At 40.5% G+C, this 18,055-nt stretch overlaps 1 protein-coding gene across 4 annotated transcripts in view; it reads right to left on the bottom strand.

Annotated features, from left to right (window-relative positions):
- osbpl8 (oxysterol binding protein-like 8) overlaps positions 1-18,055 on the bottom strand; it is a 117,772-nt gene that overhangs the window by 51,120 nt on the left and 48,597 nt on the right. Inside the window, exon 1 of one of the 4 annotated variants that reach the window (XM_080051041.1) lies at positions 7,847-7,892. The exons of the other annotated variants lie outside the window; for them this stretch is intronic. The gene's annotated coding sequence lies outside the window, so the exon portion shown is untranslated. Of the gene's footprint in view, positions 1-7,846; positions 7,893-18,055 lie in introns of those variants that run through there. 4 annotated transcript variants of the gene reach the window in all.

The following is an 18,055-nucleotide window of genomic DNA, read 5'->3' as shown; positions in this document are numbered from 1 at the left end:
TTTTTTCTAACCTGCACGTTAATACTGCAATCCGTAAGCAAAGCCCTATTTCCAACACCTCTTAATCATATGATCTTTCTGGTTCAACAAGATACAAACTCATGGCAGCTGTCCCACGTTTCCTTGACTGACAGACATAATTGTGAACACGGCATGGAAGTGCTCTCCAGAAGAGCCTCATCTGATAATTAGTGCTGATTAATCATGCAGATGAGTGTGGGGGCGGAGGTGAGTGAGGGAATGACAGAGAGACAAAGTTAAGGACTATAAATAATCTTAAAGTTTCACTGATGGAAACTATAAACTGTCAGGCAGCCTGAGAAGAGTTTTATTCGTACAGTGTAATCAGAGACACAGTTGGATCACTCCATGTGGCAGGCCTATATAAGCATTTGAAAAGCTAGTGGGTGACATATTGAATCATAGGGGAAGCTTTAAAATGTATCAGAATGAAAGGGGTCCTTTTCATGGGTAAAGACATTGACATTGATCCAGGAAAAAAATATAATCAAAACGTAAGCCGACCGGTCGTCTAAAAAAAATGTAATCTTTGCACCAAGTGAATGGCTGAATGGATGAGGAGGTGGCTGCATTATAGTGAATACAAAGGCCAATATGGCCATTACAATAAATAAATGAGGCAGAAAATACAATTTTGTTGACTGAAGTTAGTGACCTGATATGAGATTTAGATGGATGTACTACTATTCTATAAGCTAATCAAATGCACTTTTAATTTGACAAAAGTACTGAGAGCAGGAGCAGCCAAAGCCGAAAGAACTTTGAGACAAATGAGGAACTGACAAACTACAAAAACAATTCTGAATGTAACATTTGTCTGTGTGAGCAATCCGTGACCTGATGTGTTTGATGAAGGCGAAGTCGGATAACATGACTCAAGCAAATAGATTCACAATGACAGCTCACATTGTTCTCCAATGAAGGACAAAACATAGTACATGGAAATTAAGGCCAATATTTCAACCATGACTGCAGATGTATTCATATCAGCTTACAATTAGCATTATTGTTGCATCTCTCTGGCTCAGACCAGCACAATTTTTATTGTGTCGGAGCGACCTTTAGGTAAGTGTGTAGACAACCTTCACTGGATTACCAAAATAAAACACAGCGCTCTCATATCAACTCAAGGTGTGGTTATCCAGCCCTCCCTCAGGGAAAAAGGCTGTATTTTAGGACTAGGTGATATTTTACAGTCTCCGTTTGAGAGGATTTTTGCCTGCCTTTTATCTGACTGTCAGACCAAAGCCAGCAGCCTGCTGTGTCTGAGATGACACACAAGGACAGCGAAGGAGATGTTCTGAAGTAAAACTGAAATATTACAAGTTCTGTCTGAAGCAGAGGCATAAAGCAAGAGCAGAGATGAGAGTAATGGTGCAAAACCACTTTGGGGGTTTTTCATTTCATTTTGTGAGCCTCTTTGCAGGTTTAAGACTTGTTCTTCTTTTTTTAACTGTAAAAATAGCGATTTTGATTCCAATATCTGTGCTCCTGTCTTCTTATTTTATTGCTCCTTTGTTCCTGGTTTGCTCCTTTTTGGCACATTGCAAATCATTGACGACTTAAGGACTGTTGGCTGTGAACAATTTTATTTGTACTGTAATGTGTACTCAACCTGTCTTATACATCATTTCACTCAATAAGGAGTTTTTATGATTGGGAAAAATATATCTCTGAGCTAAAAAGCATGCTAACGGCTTGCTATTGGGATACTCATTTTAACTAATGTATTCCAAATATCCAAAAGACCTGCACCTACACCTGTCTTCTAACTGTCTTAAACATTATTTGGTAGCAGTGTAAAGTCTGACAGAGGAGGTTAATTAAATTGGAATTGGGCAACATAGCTAATTAGAGAAGATAGCTTCCTCCATCTTGGACTTCCTGGCTCCCTGCTCCCTCAAAGGTCAGCCCTGTCAAGAAGGCTTGCTATTGGTCGACGTTGTAAGTTCCTGGGTGACGAAAAATCTACAGAGACTTAGTTTATCCCAAGGAGTGAATGCACTGATCCCATTAAAATGTATTATTTTATTAATCAACCCATGTCAAACTACATTACAGTAAACAGTACAGTAATTAATAGAAAAGGGACATTTCAATTAACCCCATCGCATCCAAAGATCCCAAACCTCTGCAGAAAAACACTGCCTATAACACAGTGAATTCCCTCCACCCCTGGAAAGTTGAAGTGTGCTTAGTGCTTACGCAGGATAAAATGCAACACATATTACATAATGTTTAAACATCACTTGCAGCAGAATTCTGACCCAGTTTCTTTTTAGTAGCGGGGGAAAAAAGCGATAACAGCGGCAGCTTTTATCCCCTTTTTCTACATCTGAAGGGCACCTTTTTCCATTTATTCAGCTAACAATCAAGACCCACTGTTATGAAGGCAAAGCCTAAATGCTGGACTATAACTGAATGGGCAATCAGGTGTATTCAACCTACAAAGGTCTGAAAATGGAGCTTGTAAGAGTATGTGCACAAGTTGTTGTAGAAGTCATGACTACATGTTAATGTGGAGACTAAGAAAAGAGAAAGCAAAGAATATAGAACAGAGACCCAAAGGGAAAGAGAGCAACATCTTTCTAGACACTATAGTCCACTGCTCCACAGCTGAGTCATTACTGGTAGCTATTTGTTTAACTAACACAGACCGTACATTCTTAGAAATCCAGTGACTGTGTGGTTACAAACATTAGCGTTTTATTTATTTTACATGTGTAGGGAGGGGCGAGTAATCTTTTCATAGCTCCTCTCTGTAGTAGAGAAATGAAAGAAAAACGACCTAAACGTAAATCTTACAGACACAAAAATCCTGTTCATTTAACTATTTTGATAATTTGTCGAAAGTCAATAAGTGACAATTCATTTTAGCACATTTTTTCATCCCTCAATCTTTGTTGCATCAGTGACCCAATTCCAAAGCGGAGATCAAAGAGTGATACATTTAGTGTGCACAAAAATGCTGTAAACTTCTCAAATTGTATTTGATAACTATGCAACATGTTAATGCCAATGGTGAATTTCTATCATGTGCTTATTGAGGTTGTGACATGGGAGTAACTCAACAGCCATTTAGGTTAATGGGGAAGTTGCCTACCACACACTATAATGAAGTTCCTCACAGCAGCTGTTGTGACACTGCATTAATCAGTGGTGTTTCTAAAGCCAAGCTAAGAGCTTTGCTATTTCAGAAGATAATTACTGGGATCCATCAACATCTACAATGTATTAGCACAAGGAAAACAATCTATGTGCTTTGGACTATTTCCAAGAGCTTCAAAGCTTGAACATTTCTCCCATCAAAAATGTGTCCAATGAAAAAGCATAGAACAACCAAAATCCAGTGTAATTCAACTGAAAACAACTTTTATAGTTTCCAGTAAAACCACAGGACATGATGGTATCTGGTCATGTTCTCTGTGCCCGCTTTAATTAAGCAACTTGATACAATCAGACCTCTACGGTTGAGATTTTGCCCCAGATGTGGTTCTTGTACATGGGAATCAACTTTAATGAAAGGACTGGTTGTCTTAGAGGTAAAATCCTCATCAGAATCACGAGAGAACATTATTTCCTGCATGAAGATAGACACTACAGTAACAGTAAACAACTGACATCAAAACAGGGCAGATAGAAGCTTTAGCTGGTTACAGTCCAGTGATAGGGAGGCATTTATAGTCATCTTTAGTGTTCTAGTGAAGCATGGGAGCGGCCTTATAATTAAACTAGCCAAAGTTCAGGAAACCACCCATTAACTGAACACTGATGTCATGTTTCTCTGGCAGGCACAAATAGCTTGCTCAAGCTTTTCTGACCCCAAGAGTAAAATGAAAAATGACATCATTGTCCAGCGGGGATCTCCTCAGAAAAGGTATCCCTTAATTATCAGTACCACAATCAGCTACTGTGTTGGCAAGCAATAACGCTTTAAAGTACTAAAGTGAATATAAAGTACTACATGCTGAAATATTATGCAGAGTTTTTTATTTGTTTGGCTTGATGAAATGTACAGGTGGAATGATGTAATACACATAAAATGCAATCAAAAACCAATAACTTCAAACAAAAAGCCAAAAGCGTGCATAAAAAGATGAGATAGAAAGACTGTGTGGGGTTGATCATTACAAAATGATCACAGGATAAAGGAATGGGATTTAATTTGGCCTGATTACATTTCCATTTGCTCTGTAATCTACAATATAAAAACGCCTGTCACATATTGCCTAAAGTCATCGTCATTGTCATACAAAACAATTATTGTATTCATTAGGGAAACAGGAGCAACATGAGAAAATGTCATACCTCACATCTTCTCTGTGATTTACTCAATTTTGCTGGCATTTCTTAAGTGTTTTCCAAACTGCCATGGCCCTACGTTCCACAAGCCCTCAAATCATCCTCCTCTGCAGCACTCGCTCCGAGTGCAAACACACAGTCCAAGCCAGCATGCGGTAGTGTTGGAGCGGCCTAATCCATCAAAGGAGTGACACATCTGTCAACACGAGGAAAGTCTATGGCCAGAGCTCGAGTTCAGGCGGGAGGGGAACGAATGTGTACGTTGCAGATCTTGGGAGCCGCCCAATGCACTCCTGCTGATTTACAGCAAGAGTAGTGCTGCAACACGCGCCATAAATATAAGGTCCAATCGTTTGGACCACAGAGAGGGTGGCCAAAGTCGACTCTGTTGGCAAAGATACTGTCCAAAGTAAGACCATGGCCAAGGTAGTAAAAACTGTTTACTGTGAGACCCAAAATCCATTCAATGGATAAGGAGGCATACCGGTATAGAGTTTCTTTATGTATTTGAGTTACTGTGTAGAGATACACAATCCACGATGTTTAAGTTCCGACCCATTTGGATATCTTGTTGTTGGATATCAGCAGATAGAGAAACTGTCCGATATTATAGTTGTTATAATTGTAGTTAATTAATTAGTGGTGGACGGTATGATGTGTGAAGTATAAAGGATTAAGCTCTGCCTTTGAAATGGTGGGAGTTCCTTCATAGTTCATATAATGACATCAAAAAACGGGACTATGAAATTCTGATCGGTAGGTAGATCGGTGGCGTCAGTCTTTTATTTGATGCAGCCATATTGGACCGGATACCAATATTGGATCGGATCAGTCTCATGCTGTGTCCATAGCATAGAAAGATAAGAAGCAAACGTTGACATGTCCTTTGTCTGAAACCAACGTGACACTGAGCAGGCCTGACTTGTCATCATCACCTCTCCATGCCCAAAGACAAAACTCTGATCAATCACTTATTCCTCTGGTGGAGCTATATTGGGCAATTGTCCAAAAATTGGTCATTGGAACCTACTGAGATGTGGTGGAGCAGCTGTGATCACCGTGGAGCATGGCCAGTGTGATGCCAGTGAGCCTAAATACCGCTCCTGTTAATTAGACCGCCTGCATGAAAGTCTGAACAGAAGGATGAGGTGTCTGATAAGTCTCAGAGGAAAATGTCTTCAACTCAGGATGCACTGATGCAAGTGATCTGTAAATTTGCCCTGCAATGACCGTTGAGAATGAGAATCGGGTATTAGCCAGATGTGCATTTTTCTGCTCCATTTACGTTCTGTTGTTAACTGTGGTTGTTACATGTATTGGACAAGCTGGACATGAAGATTGTTGCAATGAAAAACCTGTTCTCTGGCTTCCTCCTATTATTAAAACATACTGTAAAAAACATGTAACGGTCCATCCTTTTTATAATATAGAAACATTTCAGCTAATAGCTCTCATGGTGGTTTTTAATATAAAATGTGTTTGGAGGTGCTACAATTAAATGTATATTATTCTAGTATTAGTACTGAACCTCTGCTCCAGATACAGCTGGAGGAGGACAGAAAGGAAATGGCAATCCTTGTATGGCCTGACAGGAAATCCATAAAGAGATCATTCTCAGCAGCAGGGCACGTTTGGAAAAAACAGCAAACACAGGAGCAATCCCGGTGGGTTTCTGCGTCTCATCTCCTCATTACATCACTAAGATAAGAGAGTATGATGTCACCTCAAAGACGACTGGGAAGAAAGTTGATCGTCGTTTTTACGATCTATAGTATTATGTACAATTGTGTCTTGTCTGTTTTTTTAATCTTTAATGAGGAAGGAGCAGGGAGGGGTGTGGGGTGGTTCAGCACTACGCTGGACCACACACAGGCTGCAGACAGGGCTGCATCATACTGTAGCATTTCAGCAAGTCAGCCTTCAACAGGGAGAGCTGGGGGGTAACTAGGTGGCTCCATTGGCCTGACATAGTGTCAAGTCTCAGTTCCATCACTGCAGGGGGTGCTCTGTGTCACTATGGACAGCACAGAGGCAACAGGGTAAATGTTCTTAGAATGTGGACGACAACTATAACGTCACGGTTTACCCTGTACACAAAAACATTTCCACCGTGTAACCGTTTAAACCAGTCCCATGAATCAATGTCGCCAATCAGACTTTTGTCTGCTGGATTAAGATTAAGGACGTCATTTTACTCTGCCAAAGCCAGAAAAATAGCCAAGGGCATGGACAACACAGACGCAATACAGTAGTAGTAACAACTGTTAAATCTACATATTTCTACATATAACAGAAGGTAAATTGTTCCCAGCAACCGTTACTGCTCTACTCTTCTGTGTGAATCTATCTATCTATCATATCAATAATAATCCATAAATATAACATAATAATATAACACATACCTTCAGCACCTTTCCTGTTTAAACTTATGGTCTGAAAAATGTATCAAAGATAAAATGGCAATTCAATCTGATCACAAGGCTATGATTAATTTAGATGATTACAAAAATGTGTTTTTGCTGGTCTGCTGTGCTAAACCATTTGCACGCTTGTTCAAAAACCATTCCCTGTTCTGTTGTAGGAAGCATACCAGGTTTAACTCCAGGCTCCATCATTTGTCCAAAATGAATGAACACATGCCTCCACTAGTACTATCTACCTGAATACACTCCCTTCAGGTTCCTGCTTCTTTTGTAGTGAACAAAATGAAAAACAAGAACACAACCAATCCTGGAAAACTACTGTTATATAACTGCATCCCAGCAACAGATAATTGGTTAATTTGCCCTCATTCAATTGGGACACGCACATGGTCAGACATTTAGGTAGCAAACAAGAATATTGGCTGCCATTGCTGTTGTTAATTTATGTGATTGCCAGCACTTCATTAAGTCTCCTTTAAAACTGTACTTGAAAACTTCATTTGGACTTGAAAACGTTTCATAAAGGTCCTATCATGTTTCTACAATGTACTTGATGTTGCTCCTTCCTCTGTGTCAAGCAACCGGAGACTGACCTCCCCACTGTGTCATTAGCCTCAATTAGATCCCTGTATGTCTTAGCTAGTAGCCTGCAGCAGTCCATGCAAGGTCTTCTTGAACAAAAAATACTGAGACATGCGACGTGCTAGGCCACACTAAGAGAAGCAGCATGATGTTGTTAGTTGTACACCTCAACCTTGAGAAGACCGTGGCCTTCACCCAATGACAACACACTGGGCAAACTCATGTGGAATTGACACAGCAGACTCCACTTACCGTATGTGCAAGTGTGAAACCTGATCACAAAGGCATGTCTAAAGTTTACAGAAACACCACAAATTAAAACAAATTCTCCTAAGACTAATTACAAGTTTTAACGAACATGTCCAGATTCTATTGCACAACACAATTCTTCAAAAGCAACTTTACGCAGTATGTTTTTTTTAACTCACTGACATGCAGTCTAATACACTCGCTCCTGTTTCCCGTTTTGACACTTGATAGCATTAAGGTTCCTTTACAGAATAACAGGAAATCCGTACCGTGTGTCAGTCCGCCGATGGGAGGTGAGCTCGCCGCTGTTCTTGGTCAGAATAAACCCGGCACGACAAGCCACTGAGCTCAGCCGCGTCTCTCCCAAACACACACGAGACAGACACACACACTAAACATTGAAGGGAGGAGACAAGGCAGAGAGAGAGAGAGCAAGCATGCAAGAGAATTCGATCTCTCTCTCTCTCTCTCTCTCTCTCTCTCTCTCTCTCTCTCGCTCTCTGGTGAGTGCGCTTTCCTGCTATTTCTCTTCTTATCGTTACTTCAGCAATCTTCCTGTTTTCCTACTCTGTAAATTTGTAACATCACTGGCATTTGTTTAGTGTTCCTGAGTCTGGCCACAAAGCACTCATGACATTTCCTGTCCCCATCCATCCTCCATCACTGTCCTCCTTTTTCTAAAAGCACTTAGACTACAACACAACTCTTTTAAACCCCGTCATCTACCCAAACATCGTGTGACACACAACCACCGTCGCAAAATAAGAAAGTAGGCTGTGTCTGTTTATAAAGGGCTGAAGCTTTACTTGTTGTACTGACGCTGCTATTAGCCCAAGTCAAAGCTCTGTGTACGCCCTCGAGCACGGCAACTGTAACCACGCGGCTCTTCCTCATGCTGTTGTTGACTGAGAACTTCCTGCACCGATAAACCAAAGCGAACCCTGGCCATAATGGAAAAACACCCCAGAGGACAGCATATGCATGTGGCAGCCGTGCAACCTTATTACAGGCCACATAATGCATACTTTAATGCCCTGGAGCTACCGGCTATAGTTTCCATTTAACAGTTTTCCACACACACCACAAAACGGGGGGCCATTTAAAGAAACAAGGCCGTACTTCACATATGAATGTAAACATGTTGAATAGCTTGTTTTTGCAGTAGATGCATCAACCAAAGGCCATTTGTAGATGCAGCAAAACACTGGATTCAATTTTACTGTGGTTTAATTTCCATAAGAATAGTCTTCAAAACAGCACTGCATTTGCAAATGCTTTGGATGTCATCATCAGCGAACACATTTAGTTCTGACAGGGAAGGTGAAACTGAGGTCTGCTGTGTTTACTTTGCACAACACACATCATTTGTGTTTGTGCTCTGCAATCAAGATGGACAGGATGGGTGATGGTAAAACACAGTGCTTTAGCAGTCAGCTGTAGCTGTTTTACGAAATGTAACTGCATGACTGCAGCCAAATTTGTCCCCATGGTGGATGACGAAAAGACTTAAGATAGTTTGAAAACTCAGCATGGCAACCAGTTTTGTTTTCCATTCCTCCCGGCCTGGCAAGTCTCATAAAAGCCCCCATCTGCTTTGACACAATTCTTTGTTTGCTTGTTCCCATAAGGAACAGGGTTCAGCTTATGTGCTGGACTATTTCCTGGAGTTTTGTCATCAGCATGAGGATGCAAGGCAACTGGTCTTACTCCCAACTGTGATAAGACCAGACCAAAGAACCCTTTGCGAAAAAACACAACGGTGTGTTTTCATACTTTTATTTTTATATGCCTTAAAACACACAGAAGATACATTTTGGTAATTAGACAAAGCCAGGCTCCCTGTCTACCCCTCATTTATATCTTCATGCTAAGCTCAGCTGACCAGCTGCTGGATGTTGCTTTGGACAGACAGATATGACAGTAGTATCAATCTTTTCAAGCAAGATGGGAAAGTACGTGTATTTTCCAAAATGTGACCATTGAAAATGTGACACCATGAAATGCAGTCAATACAAGGTTCAGTAAGTTTACATTAGTGCCACACTAATGTCTATGCACTTTGGAGAAATGCATTCATTTATTTTCAAGGAGGGGATAAAAAATGTATGTTGTAATGTTATTAATTTTAACTGTTATGTTACTTTGAAAACCGGAGACTAGTGTAGGACTACAATCTTTATTTGATGCAGTTGCTGTGGTCGCAAGTGGCTGAGGTTCTGGAAACCCTCTTTCACACAGACGTGTAGTCATACTACATGCTTTATCCAGGATATTGACTTAATCTGTCTGAACATGAATTTACAAAGCGTAAATTGAAACGGAGCAGTCTAAATGTAGTCTGCTGAAAGGGATGACCATGATTCACATCATGAGTTTAGTTTAGAAATGAGTTTGATCTTGACAAAAACACTTCTGTTCCTTGAACTATACTGTGGGGAAAAAGGAAGTAAAACAACACAAACTTCCTTCAAGCTTCAAGGACACTGTAGTAGTCAACCTTACAAAGAAATTGCTTCAGTCACGTTCAGAACATGTAAAGCTCATTTGCAACGGAACACTGGACATTTTAATAAGACTAAAAGGGCTCAGCTGCAGGCCGGAAACCCCTGCTGAGTGTGATTCAGTGTGACTTTGACAATATTTTCTCAAAGATGAAGGAATAACAAAGCATCCACTTATGGCAGTAATTGTAGCAGCACAAAAATCTGTAACAGTAATTGGGCTTTATATGTTTTTTTGTTGAGGAAATACTGCAATTCAGTAATTCATAGAGAAGCAAAGGCTTCTAAATTTGACTTCAAAGTGCATAAAGTCACACACCCACATCCGGAATATGGAAAACTATGTTCTTTCTTTATCCGTTTGAATGTAAATTACGTCTCACTTTAGTGCATTAAGTGTGGGTAAAATGTCATAACATTGACCTGAGTAGGAATGCTCAAATCAATGCACTTTTTTATAGCAAGGTCATTGTACACAGACCTATGCACGATAGCAGCATGGCAGGCTGTTAACTCTAATGGAAATAGAGAAGGGGGACAGAAACATAAAGAAGTGCGCACCACACACAACAAGTGACAGCTCACAAGATGTCAGACATGTGGCCTTGTTTCAGCTGAGTAGAGCCCTGTTCGGACAAACATTGGAGTAGGTAGCTTGAAAAGACGCTAGACTACTTACATGACATGAAACAGGTAATGTATACTCTTAACTAATACAAACTTGTGCCAGCAAAGACAGGAAACACCACAAAAAATAAATAAATAAAGCTTGTGCTAGTGCTAATGCATCCTGTAAACAAGTAGCGGGCAATCGGAGAAACCCTCCCGAAACAAACTAACATTACCAACTGATTCTACTGCGAACATTGAAGAGTCTTTACCTTTGTACAATCTAGTATGTAACTCCTGTTGCAGCTCATAATTTTTTTTATTATTTCAAAATTCGAGTCTACTATTACAGAATTAAAACAGTGACCATAGTTTTTGCCATATCAACCAGCCCAACATTCCTTTCTATTTCTGGCATATTCCATTATGAGATATCTCATTCATGTTCAGAGAACCAAGGATGAAAGAAGACCCCCACACAAAGGGTATTATAAAACAGGTCTTTTACTAAAGGACTGATACTGTGTCCTTAATGGAGGATACATTCATGGATGCTTGAATGTCTACAAACAACAGGCATTACCGTATAGGGTTGTAAAGAGTACATATAAATGGCTACAGGATTTAATACATGATGGCACACAAGCCACTCCTTTGAAACTTTTGAATCCAACATAAAAAAAACATCGTGATTGCAGCCAGTGAGCACAATACATTACCCTCTGGCAGCCAAAGGAACTGGATACTCCAAGAGGGGTGAGTGTGTCTGTGTATATGTGTCCCTGCGTGCGTGCGACTGCGTGAGTGCGTGTGTGCGTGTGTGCGTGTGTGTGTGTGTGTGTGTGTGTGTGTGTGTGTGTGTGTGCTTGCAGGTGAGGTCGTTTATTGAAATGTATTTATTGAAATTTTATTGTAATTTATTCTGGTCATGTGTGCACTGATCACACCATTAAAAATAGGGTCCCGGTCCTATAGTAAAAAGCAACACTTTAATGCCTGCATCTTTAGAGGTTGCAGACCCACAGCGTTTCTACTGATAATCCAATCTACAGTATGTGATGCAATGTCTTGATTACTGCCCTCAAATCAATAGCCCGCCCACCTCCTCGTTCCAGCTAAAAGACTGATATGACTGACTTTTTTTGTCAGTGAAGGACTGTAGAAATGTTGGCTGAACACACTATCCTCCAATGTTTTACACTACACTTGGTTTATCCTGTATGTTAAAGGAATAGTTCAACCCTTTTTATTATTAGCTTTTTGCCTCACTCTTTGGCTCAAGAATAGGTGACAGTCAGAAACCGCTCCTGCAACTGTGAGTGCATTTTTGATATAGAAATGGGCAAAGGTCACTCATCCAGTTTAGCTTAGCTCACACACTGATAGTCAAGGGGAGCAATTCAAAAGATCAAAAGACGAAAACATCACTAAATCCTCCTGTGTGTTTGTTGGGACTTGGTTATGTATCACGTTATGTTGCATTCTATTTTTCAAACACGTGTCATTTTAGAATCAAATACATACATGACCGTCACAGGAACTTCCTAGTTTACTTCTAGTATGTTTTGTGAAAAAATATAGTACGCAAATAACGTGGTGGTTTCTGTCACCTAGTCTTGAATAAAAAAAAATGTAACTATTCCTTTAACAACTACAACTTCCCTGATATATTTAGTACATTTTTGTTGTTTTATTTTGCATCTGAGGCCAAGCTAAAGCTGTGGAGGGTAACCTTGCCTTTTCCTGTTTACTTTAGCTTATTCACTTCAGTTGTGAGAATGTGTCCCATCGGCTCAGGCTGTCTGCTCAGTTTGGGCGACAGCATCCTGAGTCCGACCTCGCTGCGCAGCAAGCTGAAGCCACTTCAGTTTCTCAGTTCCCCAAAAAAACAGCCTGAAGCCAATTTTCACCTCTGGCTCCCTGTAGCCTCCTGAGTCCTATTCCTAGTCATATTATGTGGCATGGTCGCTCCAAGAAACAAGGCACAAGCTCTACTTATTTGCCAGGAAGAAAATTATATTCATATGAGCAGAATCGAGATTAGTTAATAGTACTGTGATAGTAAATTCATATTGCTGTCTTGCACTTCTAGGACACTTTGTCAGATATCATTAAGTCTATGACATTAAAGGTGAAATATGTATTAATTTTGCATCATTCACAAAATGACATAACCAGAGTTATATATATCGTCCGGCAAAACCATAGACTGGTGAAACACGGGGATGACCGGATAATACAGGCTTTAATACGTAGATAATAACATTGTATTGTATTGTTTACGCCATTATGATGAACCACAATTATGCCTTGCCACCTGCTGCAAATTCTATCGCCCAAGCCGTACGTACCCATGATCCACCACGTCATCCAAACTAGCCATCAAAGTATTGGTGTCATATTCATAAAGATAATGCTTTTTCAGATTTCGTACCACACTTGGAGAAATCAGTTATAGTAGAGGAACAGACATCTTGCATATTACTGTAAGTAAGGGGATGCATCAAAGCTAGCCGCAGATAAATGATCAGTTTGAATATAACTAGGAGCATTTAGTTATTATAATAACATCATTTAAATACATTTAAAGTAACCCACTGAATGCCACAAGTTCATGCCTATTTTCTTACAAGGTATTCAAGTACGAAATATGAGAAAGTACTAATTGAGGCAGAGGTAAAACATGAAAACTTCCCAAGGTGGTAAAAAGTTACAAATATTATCCCGGCTGCCCTCGTCTCTGCTCTTATTAGTATAAGACCTTTTCCAGCTAACAAGAATAATGGTAGGGAAACCCATACTGGATCTAAATTATTAACCATAAGGGTAATTTTAAGGTCTGTACTTAGAGAGGTGGATAAGAATATACGAAGACAGGGCTCTGCTTCTCAATCACACAGAGCTGACAGTAGAACTTCAAGGCCACATATCTTTACATTTTGAAAATTCTTTTAGACTTTCTGGCTGAGATAGCAGCCGCCACTCCCTGCCCAGGCTCTCCTTCCATGACCGCTACCTTTCTAGGCAGTGAATCCAAATTGGCAGTAAGATGAAGGGTGACCGTAAGGGGGACAGGGTAAATGGCAATCTATCCAGTAGTTGTTGAGATATTTCAGTCTGGGCCAAACGGATGGACCGACACACCGAAATTGCAATCACTAGAGCACAGAAGTGACCTTTAAGTGAAATGGCTCTTTGAATACATTGAGTCAATAAATCTGGGCCAACTTGAGTCTCTGAATCTATATCGGTTTAGAGTTTAATGCAGATCATTCATGCAGCCGCAGAGGTCTCCCGACATGCATGGAAGGATGCCATTAAGGGGGGAAGCCATTGGTCGATTTTTATTATTAAAGTAATCTTGGCCTCCAGACTGTCAATATAGGTCTTTATGTGCAGTAAACAAGAAGAATTCCAAACTAACGCAAGAATTCCCTTTACTGCTTCGTTCTCATTCAAAGTGTGGGATATGTAGAATCAATCATGAGTCTTGGAGGTATTATGGGCCTTGTTATGTTTGATACAAACTTGTTAATGGCAAGTTTTGTGGCATCAGAAGAGAATGGTATGTTGTTGTACGTTGTTCCTGAAGATCACATCACAACTGTAAATCTCCTCTAGAACAAATGGGGGTTAAAGAATAAAAGTAGTTTCTCATAAATTTCAGCTGCTCCAATCCTCTCAGACTCATAATCGGGTAAATAAACAAATAAGACCTCAACAGGACTTGTAAAATAGATGTAAACACCTTTATCCAATCTACTTCGCACACAAATAACACTTAACGGAATACCTAGATAACTCATTCATTGTCTGCATTCTACCTGCATGTATACAGGATCGCATATCGCATATCGGACTTTGTGTTCTGCGCTTGCTCGAGAGTTCCCTGTCGGGGATTTCACAAGGAAGTGAACGGAGACGACGTAATAAATAGTAGTGTTGTTGCCGGGAAGGAACCGGACCTGGCTCTATAACCACTTGTTGAAAGGGCTACAGCGCCACCTAGCATAGCGGAGTCAGCCATGCTCCGGCCATTTATCGAATTTTTTAAAGGCCATGTATACTCAAACAAGTGACGCGGTCCGTTCGACTGGCAAGTTCGGTATGTCTTAATCCAATCTAGTTGTTCCATGTAACTGCACTGACTGATCTCCTAGTCAGAGATCCTCTTCTCTTAACTAAGCCACCACCAACCCATTGTTCAAGTGAATAATGACCGTCTGTGTGGTTTTTCACTGCTGCGTATTCCTAACAGCAGGTCACCAGGCCTTTCATTACATTACAATGCAAATGACAGTAGACTGAATGGTGGTGGATGTTTCAGAGTGAGGGAAGGAGCGGCAGACACCTGGCGTGAGTCCCAGAGCATTTCATCTCATGTTGGGAGCTGTCCTTCTCTACCGACGGACCCTTTCAACAAACACCAGGATGTGCCAGCAACACAATACGTCACACGGTCTATGTCTCACACCATCCTGGCTGGCACTACTGCAGTCGTTCATAATATGTGATGAAGGGATATAACACACTGCCCAGACTCCCCACAAACACGGTTTATTGCTAAATCGCAGAGAGGTACACTATCAACTTTAATTCTAACCAAAAGAAAGCATTACAAATAAACAGTACCTATGAGGCTAAGCATCAGGAGATAATTCACTGATTTAGGTTCTGGAGAAGACAAGGTAAATTAGCTTGCAGTACAAAGAGTTTTCAATTGTTATTCATTCTCACTCTAAGCAAGACTTAAAGGCATCATAGGAGATTATCTGCAATATGCACTTTTTAATATGTTGTGAAAAGTGCTTTTTACACCCCAACAGCAATAAATGACTTATGGGCAATGAAAAAGAAACGAAAAACCCCCAAATTCTGTACCTTCTATAAACCTGTTAAAATGCTGACCAATCGGAGACGATGGACCCGTATCTAAAGAACCAATCACAATCCTGCGCGTTCTCTCCCCTCTGTGTGCGAGCCTGAGCGCGTTCACGGAGGGCAGAGAAAGCGTTCGTGCCATATCGTAGTAGGCTACCTGGCAGTGGACTAGACTCGTGACTTGAGCCTTTTGACTTGACAAGACTTGCTACTTTCCCCAAAACCCAAAGATTAAAAAGTAGGCTATATTTTTAAGTAGGCTACTGCTCTGTATCTTTCATCATGTAGCCTAGTGTAGCGGAGGAAACTGGTGGATGTCGCCTACCGGTACCGCGCTGATCTGCTTATCACTGGTTTCACTTCAGAGGTGTCGGCCAGAACACCACTTAAGGCCAAAAACGTCAGACTATAAGCATGAGAAGAGGAGTATGGTTTTTCCGCTCTTTATTTTCCTTCTTTCACAGGCACAGCAGCATAGATCGCAGGAAAAGAGACACAGGCTTACATTCCGCTCGTGAGGAGACGTTAGAACAGCTGTTGCGACCTGCGAATCGCGGCCGTCAATAACATCCATAAACTGTAACTTATAACAGCGATCGGGACTGCATGTACTTACTCACACACGGGTGATTCACATAAACACGTTTCAACTGTGTCGACTACTGCGGCAACATGCGCGCTCACACACCTGACCGAGAGAGAAGAGAAAAGGAAACTTACTAGACAGACCCTCCGGCCGACTGACGTCACGGCCACTAACTGACAGCTATACTGTCATCCACACTGAACAAAACTCATCTCAACACTCTATAAGAAATAACAACACTGTAACCTATAAACTTTGGGGCCTTTTCTGCATGTAGCCTATGTGTGAGTGTTTGTGTGTGTGAGTTAAATGTTAACAATCACTGGTAAACAGTGCAATTGGGAAGTGCAGCCAGCAGCGCTCGTGCACGGCTGTGTGTCGAGGGGTGGGGGAGGGAGTCCCGAGGGGAGAGGGAGGAGTTAAACGGAACTCCGAGGACAAGCTAATTTCAAATCATGCTAGCTCTCTCAGATCGTACAGTATAGCTTTAAAGAAGTAGGAAAAGGCTTTCAGCTCTAAGCCCATACAATCCCATTGTAAGTCACTGCGGGTTGTGGAGGCCTGTGGAAGAGATGGCCAGTACTGTTATCACCATTTATCTGCAATTATAATTGCCCTCCTTCTCGCTGAAAAATGGCTACTGAGGATTATTTATAAGGTGAAATGAAAGGGCAGAAACACAATCCAGGAACTGAGAGGAAGTGGTATCTGATGTGTGGGTGTGTGAAAGTGTGTGTGCTGACTGACTGAAGGTGCCTCTGTTTCCCATCCTTGCTCTTTGACTTTCTAAATGGAGACAATCCTTTGCTAGATAGTAAGTGAGGATATGTTGTTGATGCCCTGAACTGCTGTATGTCTGGTTGAACACAGGCGGATCTGTACTGAAATCGACCTTGTCATAACCTTGTAGTTAACCTTGTAATAATTAAGAGGTACAAAGGACTTTAGGTTCTGTATTTGGGTCATTAATATTCACAATGCACGCGTATGATAGTCTTCCATACTCTACAAGTCTTCAAAAATAAATGTTTGTGAAACTGATAAACTTGGTATGCATATGATATGACTGTTCTCCAACTAAGCCTGTGTCTAGATCAATACACTTTTATAAATGTTCAGACATCTCTGCATAACCTTAAAGTTGTCCTGAATACAGATAAGACAAAATATCTATAATTAACAAAAAATTATAATTCCATTGTATGTCTTCCTGTTATTCATACACATAAAAGAACATGGTTCAACATGGTTAACACATTTTAGTTGTTCATTCTCATAAATATGAGGACCATGGTTATGAAAAATCTGATACTAGATTGTGCTTAGCTGTGTGTCTTTGTTTAGCTATGGAGACATATGGTACTGCCCTTCTGCTCATTCCACCCTAGAAAGCCTTGATGTTGTTAGTCATTTTGTTTTGCACTTCATTACAATAAATAAATATTGCACTTATCAATGTGTAATCAATTAAGTACACTGATCATCACTAGCAACAAGAATAGGACTACACATTTTGGTTAATACATAAATCACATCACTTATCAAATATAAAAATATTTTTCACAAGATCTCATGGTTGGCTCACACAAAAAAATTAACCTTTTAAAGAGCTACTCGGGTCTTAATGATATTACAGTACCTGATCAAATTAGGGTTACATATTATGCCATATTTGTGTCAGTGTTGTTTTGTGTCTCCTACCTTATTTTTGTGAAAACATCCATTTAAAATGTGTGTACTGTAATGAAATAACAGATGCCTGAGTGCAGATCTTTTTTATTCTTTAAGTTGGATTTGCTAGAATAGGACACTGTCAACCTGCAATTCCAAACAGGAAGCTGCCACACAGCTCTGTTGGAACCTTAACTGTCTGCAGCTAAAGTGACTTAAACAGTGTGGTC

The sequence above is a fragment of the Ammodytes marinus genome (assembly GCF_949987685.1).
Source record: "Ammodytes marinus genome assembly, chromosome: 22".
NCBI classification, from domain to species: domain Eukaryota; kingdom Metazoa; phylum Chordata; class Actinopteri; order Uranoscopiformes; family Ammodytidae; genus Ammodytes; species Ammodytes marinus.
Note: the sequence above shows the minus strand (reverse complement) of the source record. Positions and strands in the feature narration are given on the sequence as shown.